At 37.6% G+C, this 15,787-nt stretch overlaps 1 long non-coding RNA gene across 2 annotated transcripts; it reads left to right on the top strand.

Moving 5' to 3' along the window:
• Nucleotides 1–2,835: 2,835 nt before the first annotated feature.
• Nucleotides 2,836–14,353, top strand: LOC134144633 (uncharacterized). 2 transcript variants are annotated; one of them, XR_009959437.1, is made up of 3 exons: nt 2,836–3,104; nt 6,755–6,838; nt 8,008–14,353. It is a non-coding gene; the product is annotated as an uncharacterized LOC134144633 (long non-coding RNA). The 2 variants fall into 2 exon arrangements; XR_009959435.1 differs by lacking the exon at nt 6,755–6,838.
• Nucleotides 14,354–15,787: the final 1,434 nt, after the last annotated feature.

The following is a 15,787-nucleotide window of genomic DNA, read 5'->3' as shown; positions in this document are numbered from 1 at the left end:
TTGCAGAAATTTTTCAAGACTCAAATTAGCAAGTTTTAAAAGAGAAATGAAACCAAAGATTCTCCAAATCAATTAAATGAAGATTGAGAAACTTTAGCTTTCAAGAATGATAAGAAAAAAGGGCTAAGTTAGAAGAACAAAATGAAAAATGCCAAGATCAGGTTGCTTTTTAAATCAGCAAACCCCAAATATTATTACTTGAGAGTCTGGATTCTTTGCTGCTCAGAAGTTGCTTCTTAATGACGTTTTGCACTGCTGTGTGCCTCTGTAAACAACTTCATCTTCAGAAGCAAAGAAGTGAGGGTCCAAATGGGAAGAGTCATTTGACTGGTTTAATTCCATGAGATCTACGACTTGATAGTAAAAAGCACCCGGTATTATATCGTTAGCTTTATGATAACTGGTGATAAACATAAGCCAATACATTGCAGAAATACTCAGGAAAACAGTCATACAGTGACTATCGGATTTTTATTAAAGTCAAACTTTTTTGCTTATTGAAATTCTCTGGAAGGATGAGGACAGGCTTAATTTTCAGGAGAAAAGTTATTTTATCAGTACATAACAATAAAAAGATTCACAGATTGAGGATTTCTAGTCATCACTTAAAAACCATCTGCTGAGATTTCAATAAGTAAATTAAATATCTGAACTGAAAGGGTAATGGAAAAGTTTGTGACACAAAAATTTTCAATAAATTTATAGAATTTCTCTAAGTAAGATTTCTGTTCACCTTGACAAAGCTAATCATGAGGAGACATTTCAGGTATAAAAATAGCTGTCAGACATTGGTAAAACCCTGTGACAATCTTGGTTAATTTCTGTCTTGTTAAAAAAGAGAACCATCTTATAAAAATTAGGAAAAACACAACAAAATGATACACTTGGTTGCTGCAGGAAGTGTTCTTTAACAGAAAATAGGCATTTACAGTGCCTATCTGAGTGTTTTTCAAAACCCTTCAAAGAACATAGAATAAAGAGTAAGCCCAAACTATTTCCGGAAATTGAAATTCTCTTGTATTATGATCAAACTTTCCATCAGACTCTACAGAAGCTCAGCCAAAAATAAATAAATAAAAAAAAGAGCAGACTCATGTTTCTATTGCACAGTATCTCTGTGACTTCCCCAGGAATTAGTTCTCATTTTTTACTTTCAGAGCAAGTCAGCTCAGCTATGCTTGGAGACTAATATGAAACATATTGAGGGCAAAACCTGCATGAATTTAACAAGAGTAGCAGTTATTTGAGCAGCTTGGAGCCCTGAATTAAAACCAAGTTCAGTACAGCACATATCGTTCCTTGATTTATTTGAAGTCTATTATTATTTAATATTGCTGCTTTGAAAGTTTAACTACATGCTTGCTTATGCAGAAATGTAAATTAAACATTAGTGAGGGAGACTAGTAACTCACTTCCTAATTATTACCTATATGTTAGGATATATAGGTTACCCTATTTTGTTTCAGTGTTTGAAATATTCACTGTTTGTATTTCTTTGCAAAGTGAATGCCTACAGGTATTGAACGAATGCTGTGTTTTTGTTGGCAGCGACCACCAAAAGAGTCTAAGGGTGCTCGCCAGCAATTGCAACGCTGCGTATTCTGGTATCTATTTCACCACGCTGCTGTTGTTGAAAGGCTATCATCACTTGAATGCCACAACGCGGAGACAAAAGCTTTATAGTCACCTATTTATAGAAACATTAATAGAGAATTAATTGGAAGCAGGGGTTCTGTGAACCTGCTTGGCAAAAGAAAGCTTTCCTCTGGAGCCTTGTGTGCTAGAGTATGGGAGTTGGGAACACCCTGTGGGAGACAGAAACAGCAGCTGAGGACAGTGTGAAGGAGAGAAAGGAGGACTGGACAAAGCATTTTGCAGAGCCAGAAGGAAGATGCTAAGCCTCAGGATAGTGAGGACTGGGAGACCCTATATCGTTCCTCAGTCAGCCCTGCTACAACGTGCTGATCCCAGTGCATCCCCTCCTGAAGTCACCAAGAGGTGGCCCAGCAGCCTTCCAGCCAAGCCAAATCTCCCTCAAATCATTGAACTGGAAGGTGGCTTGAAGGCTGCAAGTGTGTTCCACAGTGATGATTTTGGTTTGCGTCCTTCTGTTTCATTTTTTCTTAAAATCCAGATCGTTCCCTTTGAAATCATTGGAACATTTTTGCCTTTGGCTTTTGAAGAAGCAGAGTGAGAACAGTGATTTTTGCATCCTTGTGTTCCCTTAAGGCAGCATCGTGTAATGAGAATTAATTTACTGCCACAGAGGTCAGAGTACATCTCAGGGTGAACGAAAGCTAAAATTAATGAATAGAAAGCATAGGAAATTCTCCTTTTTTAGTCACATTTTTAACTGATCCAGCAATTTAATAAAACAGCCCATTTTGATTTAAGGAAATAATCTGTTCTAAATAATAGCTCATCTCATTCCTTAATAATAAATGGAGTAATTTACTGTCAGAAGACACTAAAACTGCACTGCAAACACTATCAAAAAGAATGACCTGAAACTCCAGAAGTCTTGAAACATATGTTGTTAGCAGACAATGCTGGGTTCATTAAGGTATTTCTTTTACATTTGCCTGGAGTACTAGCATATACAATACTCATCCACAGAACAATGAAGAATTTAATTAACGACTTCTGTTAAATTAAAACAATATGCACATAAAAATAGCTCACTCAGTTAAAGAAATACAAATGTCCTCTTTCAGAAACTGTCATTTGAGTCTACTTTGAGTTTAAAGCATGGGAACTGCTTCATGCATCCTTATCTGCAATGCTATTCTTAGCTAATAGTTGTGAGTTTGTTTTACTTTAGCAGAGCTACTCAGAGAGAATTTAACACTCATAGGGTGCTGGTATGTTGAAAATAATAAAGCTTTATTTCAGGCTGCTACTATCATCATCCTTGTGAAGTATGAGACAGCTATAGCATCAAAAACCTTATAATACACTTCTTTGTATTGGGTGGTCCATTACTATGTGAAGAACTGAATCCCACTGATTTTGATCAGCTGCAGTATGCATGAAGTATTGGACTATTGAGTATGAGCAACATCAGCAGAATCTGATCAGCATCTGAAAACACACTATGGCTAAAGGTAGGGAAATTTTTTTATTACTTTGCATGCAGGATTTTTTTCCATTTAATTAAAGGTAACTGTGCCTTTTTTAAAAAAAATTGGTAAAATCACAGATAAAGAATATGTAAAAATGCTTTGCCATTGAAATAACATGTCCTTGGAAAAGAATAATTAAAAGAAACCTGAGAATGTAAAAAGTTAAAAGGGAAATTTTATCAGGGTAGATCAAACGTTGTTGCATCTTGCTTTATGTCAAAGATCTGTAATCAGTTCAATGAGAGCTGTTTTCTTTAAAGTTGCATTTCTCTTATGCTATCCCTCACACAGGCTTCGGTTCCTAACTAAACTCTTAGGACACTGGTAAAAATCAATCCTATGTGAACTGTTGCTATGAGCAGCACCTGCCATCTTGCTGTCCTACTGATTCTAGCCTGTAATGACACTTAAATGAATTTCAGGTTCTACAATATGTAAGAGAATATCAAACCACTGCAAAGAGTGAACACCTCAAAAAGGGATATACCTCCTATTTGTGTGGACTTCCAATCAGTTCTGCCAAGCCATCGCTCCCCATTCTTTTAAATCCATTCCCAAAGAGTTGGTTCTTCCACATTGCCCACAAAAATGCAACAGTAACATTAACAATTGACAAGAAGCAGCAGAAATTCTGGTGGTATTCTTCTCCATGCTCACCTATTCTGTGCCCTCTGCAGAAAACAAGCTCCTGGAGGAGAAGCACGCAAAGTGATTGGGGCCATCTCTGAGTATATTATTAGCACTTAATAGTTTCAGACAACAACAGATGAGAATTTTAATCTTTCAGAGGGATGAAAGGCTGAGCTTGCGAAACTGAAAAGAAATAAAATTTGTGAGGTTCAGAAAATCTCCATGAAAATAAAGAGCTCTCAGGAAGTAATTTCTGTTTGCAGAAATGAGTACTGCTAGACTAGGTCAATGTAACAGTAACCTAAGTTCCTACAGGTCAGCAATAAACAGAGACCAGACTCTAGAATAAATCAGAATAATGTAGCAGAAGAGCGACTGATGTCAACAAAAGCAGAGCTGCATGTGTTTCTTTGAAAATGCAGGTATCTAATGCTGTGAGCCCTGGAAATCTGAAAGGTAGTTTCTTGGGAATAGCAACAATATAGAGAGTTACAGCCAAATGTAGGTGGGTTGTTTTAACCTATGAGAAAGAGAACTTTGCTCTATGCCCTGATTTTCTTTGCAAACCACATTACAGTATAATATATCAAAGTCCTTGCTGCACTACAGCTTCACTTGCTCAGATGTGAGGGTCATTTCTACACCCAAATCCCAACTACTTCAGAGCCAGGAGCTGCTCTAAAGCCTAAAGACTTCCAAAAGCTTTTCTGTAGAGCAAGGACATCCACAGCAAAATGTGTGTCCTCCTCCATGAAATATGGCTCCCGCAATGTGATTGAGCTCGGTTTGGTGACTTAAACACAGTTTGAAAAGAGCATCAGTTTTTCCAAACACCTAGACTGCTCACAAAGATGCATCCCTCTTACACAAAAATATTGCATCGATGAATCTGAGCGATCCTAGAAAGAAAAGGAAAGAAAGTCTGCCAACTTCTGAGCACACAAGCCTCCCCATCAGAAATGCCAAGCACATTTTTGTTCATTTCTCTAAAGCTTGGTTTTCTGCACCTTCAAACAGTTCTTACCATTTAAGTACTTTCAGATGAAGAGTTAAAAAAGTGTTTCATGCTTTTGCTGCAATTTAATTCTTGCAGAAATGCAGCCTTGACAACTCTGGAGAGTGAAGTCTGCTCATCCCCAGAACAGGTACAACACAGCCAGAAGCGCTGCATTTTTTTCCACGCTGCCCTACTAATAAATCTCAACCTTTACTCAAAGGGTGTACTTCTAGGAGCAAAAGGACAGTTTAATCTCCACATCCATTCAATTTTTGGCCTTTGTAAAAAGGCTGCCAAAAAAGTTGCCAATTAGTGCTAATTGTAGAGGAGGTTTTTGTGATGTGCACCCTTGTCCACTGAAAATTGGATTACAACCATCAGACTCATTTCCTATGCTGCTGATGTGTTTTATTCAGGTCACCAGCACTTCTACAGTTAGCCTATTTTAAAATATTGCCTGATGATACACAAAGAGAACAGGGTTTGGCAACTCGGTCATTCTTGTATTTCACGCTCTTTCTCCCAATGTGTTAGATTTATGTGGGGGGTTATGTTAGCTGAATTTTCTCAACCACAATGCACAAAAACAAAATAAGACTTCAAGAGCCTTTTGGTTCTCATGTGGTTATATAATAATACATTAATATAAAGGATTTCCATTTTTAGACATCAAACCCATGACAGATGTGTTTGGATCTAGTTGCATTTACTTTGTCTCCATTATTCTGGCACACTTTGATCTGGAACATGCCTTGTCTGTGATCAAATGTAAAATGAATTCAGATTCATTCCCTTTCATCTCATGGGTGCAAGACGTGTGAACCATTTACTTAGCCCTGCTACTCTGTATGATGAGTATTGTTTTTTTCATTTGGTTCCTGGTGGGTTTTTTTCTTTCTCTGGTAGATGAACCGACTCCTTTATAAGATCTTACAAAAGACACTGGCAGAATGTCACTTCACATTTGTCAAGGAAAAACCTCACAATCTCTTTAGCAAGTGATGTTTTACAATGTCTCGCAGGAGATTTTAGCAAACTGAGGTTAATTAGTCCAGGGGAATAAAAAAAAGAAATTAAGGCATCAAAGCTGTCTTCAGACAACCTGAAAGGTTTTACTCAACCTCAGAGAGGTAGGTATTGTGAAAGCTAACATTACAAAATATTCCTGAACTCCTCTCTTCTTATAATTAAATATAATAGTAACAAGATGAGGAAGATTACCCTTGTTTAGCAGTGTTTGCTGTCACTACTCAGGCTCAAAAGTGTGTGTTGAAAGAGATTTTCAGTAGTATTATTTTCACAGGTTTACATCATATCATTATTGTAGTTGAATGCATTTCGTGTGTTTATATGTTGTTGCTAGAAGGGATGTCAGAAAGGGAACTAGGTAATTCTTCTCTAAGCAGTTTCAGTGTTAGTAGTTGAAAAGAAAGCCAACTACTACTACATGCATCAACCATTTCATTTCTGAATTTTAAATTTGTCCATAATAGTTTTTTTTAGTCTGTAAAAACAATTAACTAAAGTTCATACAAGTTTTGAAGAACAAGTTCCTTAATATATACCCTGTACATATGCATTTTATGTATGTATTTGCAAACTATTTTGTAACTGACTCTTATGGCTTACAGCAACACGTTTAAAAGTGAGATACCATCAGGGACTACCGTCCTACAGGCATGTAAGTGGGCATGTAACTTCAGCAATTCGAATTGTCCCATAGAAATGTAGGAGATGACTATAGAGCAGTCACTGATATCTTTACACAGAATAGGATAGCTTTAATGATTTATGTGACAGAACTGATAACATCAACTTTTCACATCCATCATGGTCCAAGAATGTGCTCACAGGGCATTATTGCTGTTCAGCTGACAGGTGCAAATACATGAAGCAGGGGGTAACACTGTCTCTTGCAAATGCATGGATATTCCAGCATAGTTCCATGGCAAAACTGTATTTTCACTCCCTTACTTCTTTGTAATACCTTCTCTTGCTTTGGCAGAAATTCAGCTCAGTGCACTCCTCTTCCCAGGCAAAGCTTTTGGAGAGGATTCTGGATAACATAGATTATTTTATGGGGTTGTATGTAAGTATTATTGATAAGAACACTTGAAGACATAGAAATGAAATGATCCATGTTGTGTGACCTTAAGCTCCTATTGGCACTTGTTTGAAATAACTTTCTTAGTCTCTTTGCTGCTTCAGTCATGGGAACAAGTATAAATTCCAAATTCATGCTTGTAATACCTTAATATCACAGAATCTTTTATCTTATTTCAGAACTTATTATTACCAATTTAGTCATTTAACATCAGAATGCAAGCTCTGTAAATGCAGCATTTTCTGTCATTTCTGTTCACTTTACTAATCAGTCGAAAGTCCTTTGCTGATTTTATTCTTCAGACCTTCCCTATTTTCAAGGAATTGTTATTAATATTGGTTCTATCTTGCCTTCGGATGGCAGCAGAGAGACTGATGCTAGAGGAATTTTTTTCACACGGGGTATTTGTATGCCACATTGTTTTGTCCACTACGTCAGGCACTTTGAATTCCCACATGTTCTAGTTCTCGAATAATAGAAAGGCAATGCCTATCTGTGCTCCAAACTGCAGCATTCCAGGCTTTCCAGAACATTTGTGACCTTAATTTTTTTCTCAATAACTCATAACTTTCCTGGTATGTGTACAGTTCTGCAGGTTGTGGCCAAATAACCGAAGGACATTTGAAATCATCTGGATGTCACGCATGCTTCATACAGCATTATACACATAGAATGAAATGATCTGATATTTTGCCCCTGAAAAGATGCATAAGTCTGCTACATACTATTTTTTAGGTAGCTGACTGCACATTTTGACAATGAAATTAACTGTCCAAAAGCTAAATTTAAATTAAATCAAAAACGAATTCCGCATTTTGAGTAGCATTGCACTCTGGAGAAATGAATGCACAAAGGCTACTTCGCAGCTGTGGAAAAGATTGCAAATAGTTTTGTTCTGCCAACAACTGCCAGCCAGAAAGGGCACGCAGTGTTACAGTTTGCTGTTCTGTAGGGCCATAGCTGTATTTTTGTACATAACAGTAAAGCGTTATGCCCTCGTAGAAAAATTTCATTCAAAATAGTAGGGTGCACAGTAGACTCATGGTTGCATCGCATAAGGGGTGATAAAGAGAACCATGGATCAGGCGGACAAGGGGCTTTTTGGTTCATGAGCACATTGGAATTAGTTTGCTTTTTTTTTTTTTTTATTGCAGGATGTTGGGCTTTCCCCTTCCTCGCGTTCAGAGGGCAGAAGGAAGTTCAGTGAATGCTGAACATTACCAGCACAACCAAAGGAGAGCTCCAGAGATCACAGGGCTGTGGTGTGAGCCTACAAACAGAGATGTGTGCAGCTTCTTCAGAGGTGTTCCCAGGGCACAGTGCCAAAAGGCCCCCTCAAAGTGCCTCCTGGGGGGTCCATGACATCTGCTTGACGAGATAGCTGCAGCACACAAGTATCTGATATTTTTACGTTATACAACTAGCCTCTGATCCAGACTGGACAACGAGTTACCGCCCATGAGTACCGGTCCGATGGCCTCAGCCATCCCCATTGCTGCGCAGTGTAGGGGTCCTAAAGGCAATTTGGGATCCCACTCGGTGTCAGTGTCGGAGTCATTTCTATCCATAACAGCTCATAACTCTTTGCTGGGGGGGGGGGGGCTAAATTCACACAAAGAGCACATCTAAGAGAAACCTCACATTTTGTATATATAGTATCCAGAATTAGACCTGTATACTACTTAGAATTGTTGCTAGATTACCCTTCATTTTTTCTGTCTGACAGCTTTTCGAGAGCTTACGCTTTTGAATGAACTTATATCTGTGGTGACCAGGCTACGGAGAAGTATATGTAAACTAACAAAATTTTTTAAACTCATTTTTGCAGTCCCATTTCTATTCCTGTTTAATTTGCAGATGCTATTTTTCTGTTTCTTTGTATGGAAGTCCCATGGAAACAGGATATTGTCCCTATCTTCTTTATGTGTGGACTTTCTTTACATAATAGCTTTTCCGCTGAGAAATATGGCAGTATTAAAATTGTCTTTCAGATTGCCATACGCACCAATAACTGTGGAGTCCTTCAGTTTGAGGTACACTGGAATTAAGTACTCATCTTTTGAGGTACACTTGAATTAAGTACTCATCTTTTGACTCCAGTACTCATATATAAAACTGGCTTTCTGTTTTTTTTTTTTTTTTTTTTTTTTAATGGAATAAGATAAGCACATTCTTCACTGTCACCTCTGAAGATTTGTTCACTAGTGATCAATGACAATATGCAGAAGAAATTTAGGAATTTAGTCTGATTACTTGACAATGTACAAATCTATCAATAACAGCCTCTGATACAATTTTCAGAGTCACAGTTTTCATCAAAGATGACAGAATATGCTATTTAGACTATCAAGAGATAGTGTTTTAAGCCATGATGGTTTGTGTAGTCCCTGTATATAAGGTCACGAAGTGACTCACACACATGCAAATGTCAGCAGACAGTTACTTGACTTTCTGAGTACATTTCTTGTTGCTGTTTCCTGCTGTAAATCTTGACAGGACAAGCTGTCTTTCAAAGTGCTCTTGGAGTGGGTTCATTAACTCAACATTCAACACAATATACTTGGGCAATTCATTTCATTTTTCTGCTGCTGTGGTGTGGGGAGCGAGATGACTTCTAATTGCTGCCTCGCTATAGGAAGGGGAAAGAGGAATGCATAGTGCTACCTCCTAATCGGTGATTTAAAATAATGCTACAGGAAGGGTGTGATGTGAAAGCTCATTTTTCTAGGGGCTAATTTGTTTTTAGCATTGCTATACTAATGGAGTGAAAGTTCTACTAGAGGTCCACTGGTTTGTCTGTTCTCTACATCCTTGTCTCTTGCTCTAGTCTTTAGCATTTCAGAGTCTCTTAACGTTTCCCCTTTCTCTGTTTCCCTTTCCCAGCTACTCTGATCACTGAACTCAGGCATCTTTACCACACAGACCTCTGGAATTGGAAACTCAAATTTGTTCTGAAAGTTACTAAATAAAACAGAGCATCGCAGCATCTGATAACTCAGGAATGCTTTTAATACATCTGCCTATTTCTAGACAAACAGAAGTGCACCGATATTCAGAAGAGGAAAGAGTAGTACACTATGTTTAGCAAGCCTGACAGATTAGTTTTCAATATTTTTCAGCTGTCACAGGAACACTTCAGGATTAAAAGACACATCTTGCTACATTCTTTATCTTCCACACTTGAAAGGGAAGAGAAGTGGAAGACGTAACTAACTTTGTCATGCTGAAAGAAACCTTAGCAAATAGAGAATTACAACCATTAAAATCAATATCTTTGGTCTTTCTGAAGCACATTCTTCTCCATAGTGCATGCCTCACATAGCCTTTAGTGCATTCAGAGAGGAGCGTAAAAGTGGTCTCTCTCAGGTTGGAAGTACAAACAGCTATAGCTCTCGAAAGAATGTGAAGTCACATACTTAACTCTCTCTTCACTGTAACACCCTTTCTGAGACCCATGCATACCATAGGAAGTGATACAATAGCAAGGTGTTGATGATTTACTTAAAGACAATTGTGGGAAAGGTTTGTTCATCTTATGTTCAGATGAAGTCTCCAACTATAACAGATCTTTTTTGTGGGCCATATAGTATATAAAGGGTCAGACTTTAAGTTGAGACTTTAAGTTTGAAGTTATGGACAAAGATCAAATACAAAAACATATTGCATTTAAAGTGTAAGGCTTTAGACTGAGAGCTTAAAATGTGAAGTCCTCAAAACTGGACATATTTCATGGCTCTGCTACAGATTTCTTGAGTGAAGTTAGCAAGTCATTTAAATCATTATGTGTTACAGTGTTTTGATCGTGAAATAAGGAAAATGACAACTGTTCATCAGGAATGTTGTAATGATAAATAATTCATCAAAGCATTTGAAATCTCTAGATGAAAGTTGTTATATAAATGCATAGTATTATTATTGTTGTAATTAGGTAATTTATTTACTCTCAGGAGATACTACAATCACAGTTTAGATAGCATTTGATTTCTTAAGTCTTTATTTGCAATCTTTATCTTGATTATCTTGGACCACAAACTTACATATCTGCCTTAAACCAAAAGTTGAAGGAAAGCCATTCAGCTGTTATCAGAATATTTTAAAAAAAGGTTTTCCTTCAGCTGTTAGAGAAATTGAGCAGGAGAAGTATTTGGCATTTGGCTTCTAATATGCATGTGCAGTAATCCCGATCATGAACTACTGCTTTGTTAAAAATAGTTTAAGATCCAAATTCAGTTATCTACTTCATAGAGAAGAACTATTTTCTTCTTTCATAAGAGGATGGAAAATGTCATAATAACACATGCACACATTTGGGTAACTAAAAAACATTGGCAGCTCCTATAGGAATATGTATTAAAAACTTCAGGTAACAGTGAAATATATACAGCACAAATAAGACGTGCTTCTTATATGCACTGGATACCAACCTACAGCTCTTGTGAGAATCAGCAGGTCTGAATCTTTACTGTACAACTGCTTTTCACCACCTCATCTGTAGGTGTTGTTCCCATAGAGTTTTTCCTAGGGGGTGAGTGTGTCTGAGTCTATGGATGTAGCATCTTGGCATTACACTGCTTTTGCTCCAACTGTCTGTACGCAGAAGGGAAGCGTGTTTAGAGCAGGGCTGTGATTTAGCATCTTTAAACGACACTTTTGCAGGCAGTGACAACTTTACCTCATTCATAACTCATTCATAAGTTCTGAGTTTGTTCTAGGTTGTATCAGGGACCGAGTATTCCTCCACTCAGCCTCAGCAATGTAGAACTGAAAAAGGAGCACATTATTATTTTTGCTCCCAAGCCCTTGTCTTTTCTCCAGAGTAGCTTAGCTGGACCAGAGAGTCTTGCTTCATAAACTATCATCTACAAATGCAGTAAGGATGATATTCTCTGTGGATAGAAACAATTAACCCTATCTAAGTTATGGAGGTATCTCTAAGTTACATTTGTATTTAGCTGACAGAGCTGATTCGTAGTTTTTCGCCATTTATATCAAAAAAATTAAGCCAGTAGAGACTGTGTTGAAAAAATATTCCTCACTCTTGTTGTTGATCTTATGTTTTCAACTTGTTTTTATTGATCGAAGACATTCAGACTAATTTTGGTATAGGTGAAATCAGAATCTGATCCCAGGTGATTATTTTTGCGTGAAAAAGTTACTACAGGGAAATTTAGTATAGTTACTGCCCAAGAACTGCAGAGTCTGACTGCTGTAAATGTGATGGGATTCACATACCAATGGGTGGAATTTTGGCAGTAAATTCTCAAACCGAATTTGGGTGCAAGTCTAAATCTCAGGTGTATAGGCAAGGACAAATATGCTCCTTCAGCTCATTTGTTTAAAAGGCTGGAGATTTTTAAGTTATGGTATTTTTACTATGAATGCTCTATCTTTTTGCTTATATTCACAAGTTGTTTCCACATGACAAGCTATAACAATGTTAATTTGCTCACTATCCTGTGGTCTTTTGTTCACACGTCCTACCTGTACTCTGGTGCTTTGGCAGGTTTTTACAGAGCTTGGACCTTTGCAGCTGAAGGTCCTTCTTAGCAGTCAGGTTGAGTACTGACATCGATGTACACAGCTTTTCAGCTACGAGAGATCAAGAACTGTCTCTTAGTTTGTGGAGATGGAAGAAAGAAAAACAGCTCTGGCTCTTCTTTCCTCTTTTAACACGGGGAAAAGAACCAGCTAGCGCATGTTAAAGAAAATAATGCAGAGAGTTTGATACAAATATCTATGGCATATTTATCTTTCAGCAGCCTGGAACCAGTGAAGTTAAAAGGTCACGTTCTCCATCCCAGGGCTCAGCAGCAGGCTCAGCGTGCGCCTCCTCACTAGTCTTCAGGCCTCCTGTAAGAGCACCTGCCTGGAGAAAGCTAGATAATCCATTTCTACTCATAGAAATGCTCATAACCTTCAGTATCCTATTTAGACCTCTTACAGGTTCAGTTCAAGATAAAGACACAGTTACCTAAGGCCACAGACTGCCTGGGATGACAAAAACATCCATGTACTCCCTGCTTGTTTTGCCTGTGTTTCAGCACCTGAAAAAACTGCTGGCACTGGAGCATAGGAGATCGCCGCTCCAAAGGGGCAAAGAGCCATGAGGAGCAGTGTGAGTCCCTGTTCTCTACCGGCAACATCTGAGGCAGAAGTCCTGGTGCTCTGGAGCTCTTTCACTGGCTCTCTGCTGAAATTCTGCTTTCTTCTTCTCTTTTTCCTTTTCTCTTTCCTGTACCACCAGTGAACTTTCTCTTATGCTTTTCTATCTTTCAGGCAGCAGGATTTTATTTTGCCTCTGGTGATGAGAAGCTTTGAAATGGCTTTGACTTCATCCCAGGAGAACCAGGAAAATGAAAAAAGCATATGGGAATAAAGCACATTCAACTAACTAAACGTTAAGTCAAACTTAAGAAAAAAAAAACCCCAAAGGCATAATATTTGTTAACCAATTTGGTTGTGCATTTATCTTACAGGATTTTAACACTACTAGATTTCATAAAAGGCAGCCTTAGTACATTTGCTCATCGCAATTAAAAAATAAATTGTATAATTTCATCTTTTGAATAGTGCAGCAAGTAATTTTGTGTATTATATAATGCTCTAATGTCAATCAAAATGACCACAAATAGCTCTCTTTAAAGAAGACATGTGCTTTAATAATAAATTACTTGTTGGCATTTCTTACAGCAGCTTTGGAGGTATATTTTAAGTAGTGTAAAGTTATGTTCTGATATGTCTTCAAGACACTTTTTTTTTCTTGCCGATGTTTTATATTACGGAAATGAAAAAGAACTGACAGGTATTGTGTATGTAATTATAGTTAATTTTTTAACATCAAAAACTTCTCTGTGATCTTAAAAGCTTTTAATTTGTTCATAGGCACAGGTTTGTACAAGCCCTGTGCAATGTCTGTATGCAGTTTTAACAGATAGGTATAGTGGTAACTCACTCTCCATCCAAAATAGTTTAATTAGATTTGAGAAGTGGGTTAAACTGTTATATATCTTTGACATTTGTAAACACCATCGCAGATGTTCATACTTTGAACTGGTAATGCAAGGTGCTATGGCTTTCATGTAAAAAATGCTGCATCCCCAAATCCTGCTGAGATTGATGGGTTTTGAGGTGCTCAGCATCTCTAAGGAAACACTTTGTTGAATTGAGCTCAGACTAAATGGAATAAATTTCTTTCTTAAATTTTTTAAATCAGTGGCAAATCTCCCATGCACTTTAGTGGACTTACGACTTCTGGGTCCTCAATGCTCAAATATGAAGCTGATAGTTCAATGATAGTAGAGATCAAGAAAATAAAAAAAACATAATTTTGTAGACCCTTTTTCCCAAATACACATTCTCCACTGCTCCAACATGCACTGACGATATCAAAGATACCCCTTTTCAGAAGAAGTTTTTGATTAAAAAGACCTAATCTCTGTTACTAAGAACATAGTATATATCATCACAGCTGAAATAAATTGTGCTGTTTGCATTTTGCCATTTGTATCAAGTATTTTACATATAACTCAACATAGCAAAATGAGACTAAATTTGACATACATTCGTAATATTTTTAACTTTCTAGTTAGTTTCATGGTGTTTAAGAAAACCTTGCATCTATTTCAAAACAGTTTTATATTTATTAAAATAATCCTGTTTTTGGAAATTGATATCAATTTTCGTTCCTTAAAAAAAATCTAAAGGCAATAAAACGTGTCCTCTGTAACATTTAAGGCAGTGAACTGCCTTTAAAAGTCCATGGACATTTTTTAAGAATTACGTTTACTTTCTATTAACCAATTTAACCTCTTTTTAATATTTTAGAATCTTTTTTGCATTTTTTAGCATCTTTTAAGAAGTAAATCTAGGAAAGTTAATAAACATAATTTTGAAATTTACTGCCACAGTGGAACTATACCTACTTATGTAACTAGTAAATCTAATACTATTTGTGCGTAAGCAAAAATACATTATTACTCTGAAAAATATGTGGGTGCTGGAGGAATTATTTCACAGTGAAGTCAGCTCTGCTGCCCTTGATGTTAGCTGCAGATCACCCGTCAGCTTCTCTGGAGACAGCACTGAGCCCTTAAGGTTTCCTCTCACGCAGCAGCATCCTGCCCACTATCCAAAATCCAGGCAGAGTGGTGCTTGCGGTAACTTCTACTTACAGTTCCTGCTGGCTCCAGGAACCACTTGCAGAGAGTGAAGTGAGATACACTCTGTCTCCTCTCTGTCCATTCTGGTGATGGGGAGCCCTTAGTGGAGACAAAAAGTGAACGCTTCTGGGGCTTTCGAGAGAGGAACTGCAGAATTGCCTGTGTCTCAAGAAGCCACTCAAAATGAGGTGGAGGCTCCCTGCAGTTCTCCGTGCAGTTTGACATTTACTCATTCTTGCTTTTGGATAGTTTAGTGTATGGCAGCTTTCGCTAAAAGGTTGCACTCCTAACATTGATTGTTCAGCTGCTCTCATTAAAGTGCGTTTTGCATACCCTAACAGGAGTAGCTGAACTGCAAGTTTTGTTTTGATAAAGCCAAGCCACTAGTAGAGGTATAGCAATCAAGAACCTCCCTCCTTGCATTAAAAAAGAATAGATAAAAGCAAGTATTAATACAGCAGCTGTGTAATGTCAACATTCAGAAGTAATGAGCTGTGTGCCTTTCTGTTTTCTATGATGTAGTTGTCTTCAGTGATTAAATGTTTACAATTTAACAAATGTAGTGGTAAGGTAGGAAATATCTCAGAATTATTCACAGCATGTGAAGATGACCTAGTCAATATTTCTGCTATAAGCTACTGAGAAGAATCTGTTGTCATTGCTCTAAGTGTCCTACAGAGAAGCTTGCAGCCCACAGCCTCTCCACAGCAATTCTTACTACTGGTTGGATCCTGAAGCTAGGGCTCACTGTCACTCCTTTCTCTTGTCCCTTCAG

Source organism: Rhea pennata, chromosome 1 (genome assembly GCF_028389875.1).
Source record: "Rhea pennata isolate bPtePen1 chromosome 1, bPtePen1.pri, whole genome shotgun sequence".
Lineage (NCBI taxonomy): Eukaryota > Metazoa > Chordata > Aves > Rheiformes > Rheidae > Rhea > Rhea pennata.
The sequence above is the reverse complement of the archived record's forward strand: the minus strand, read 5'-3'. Positions and strand labels throughout refer to the sequence as shown.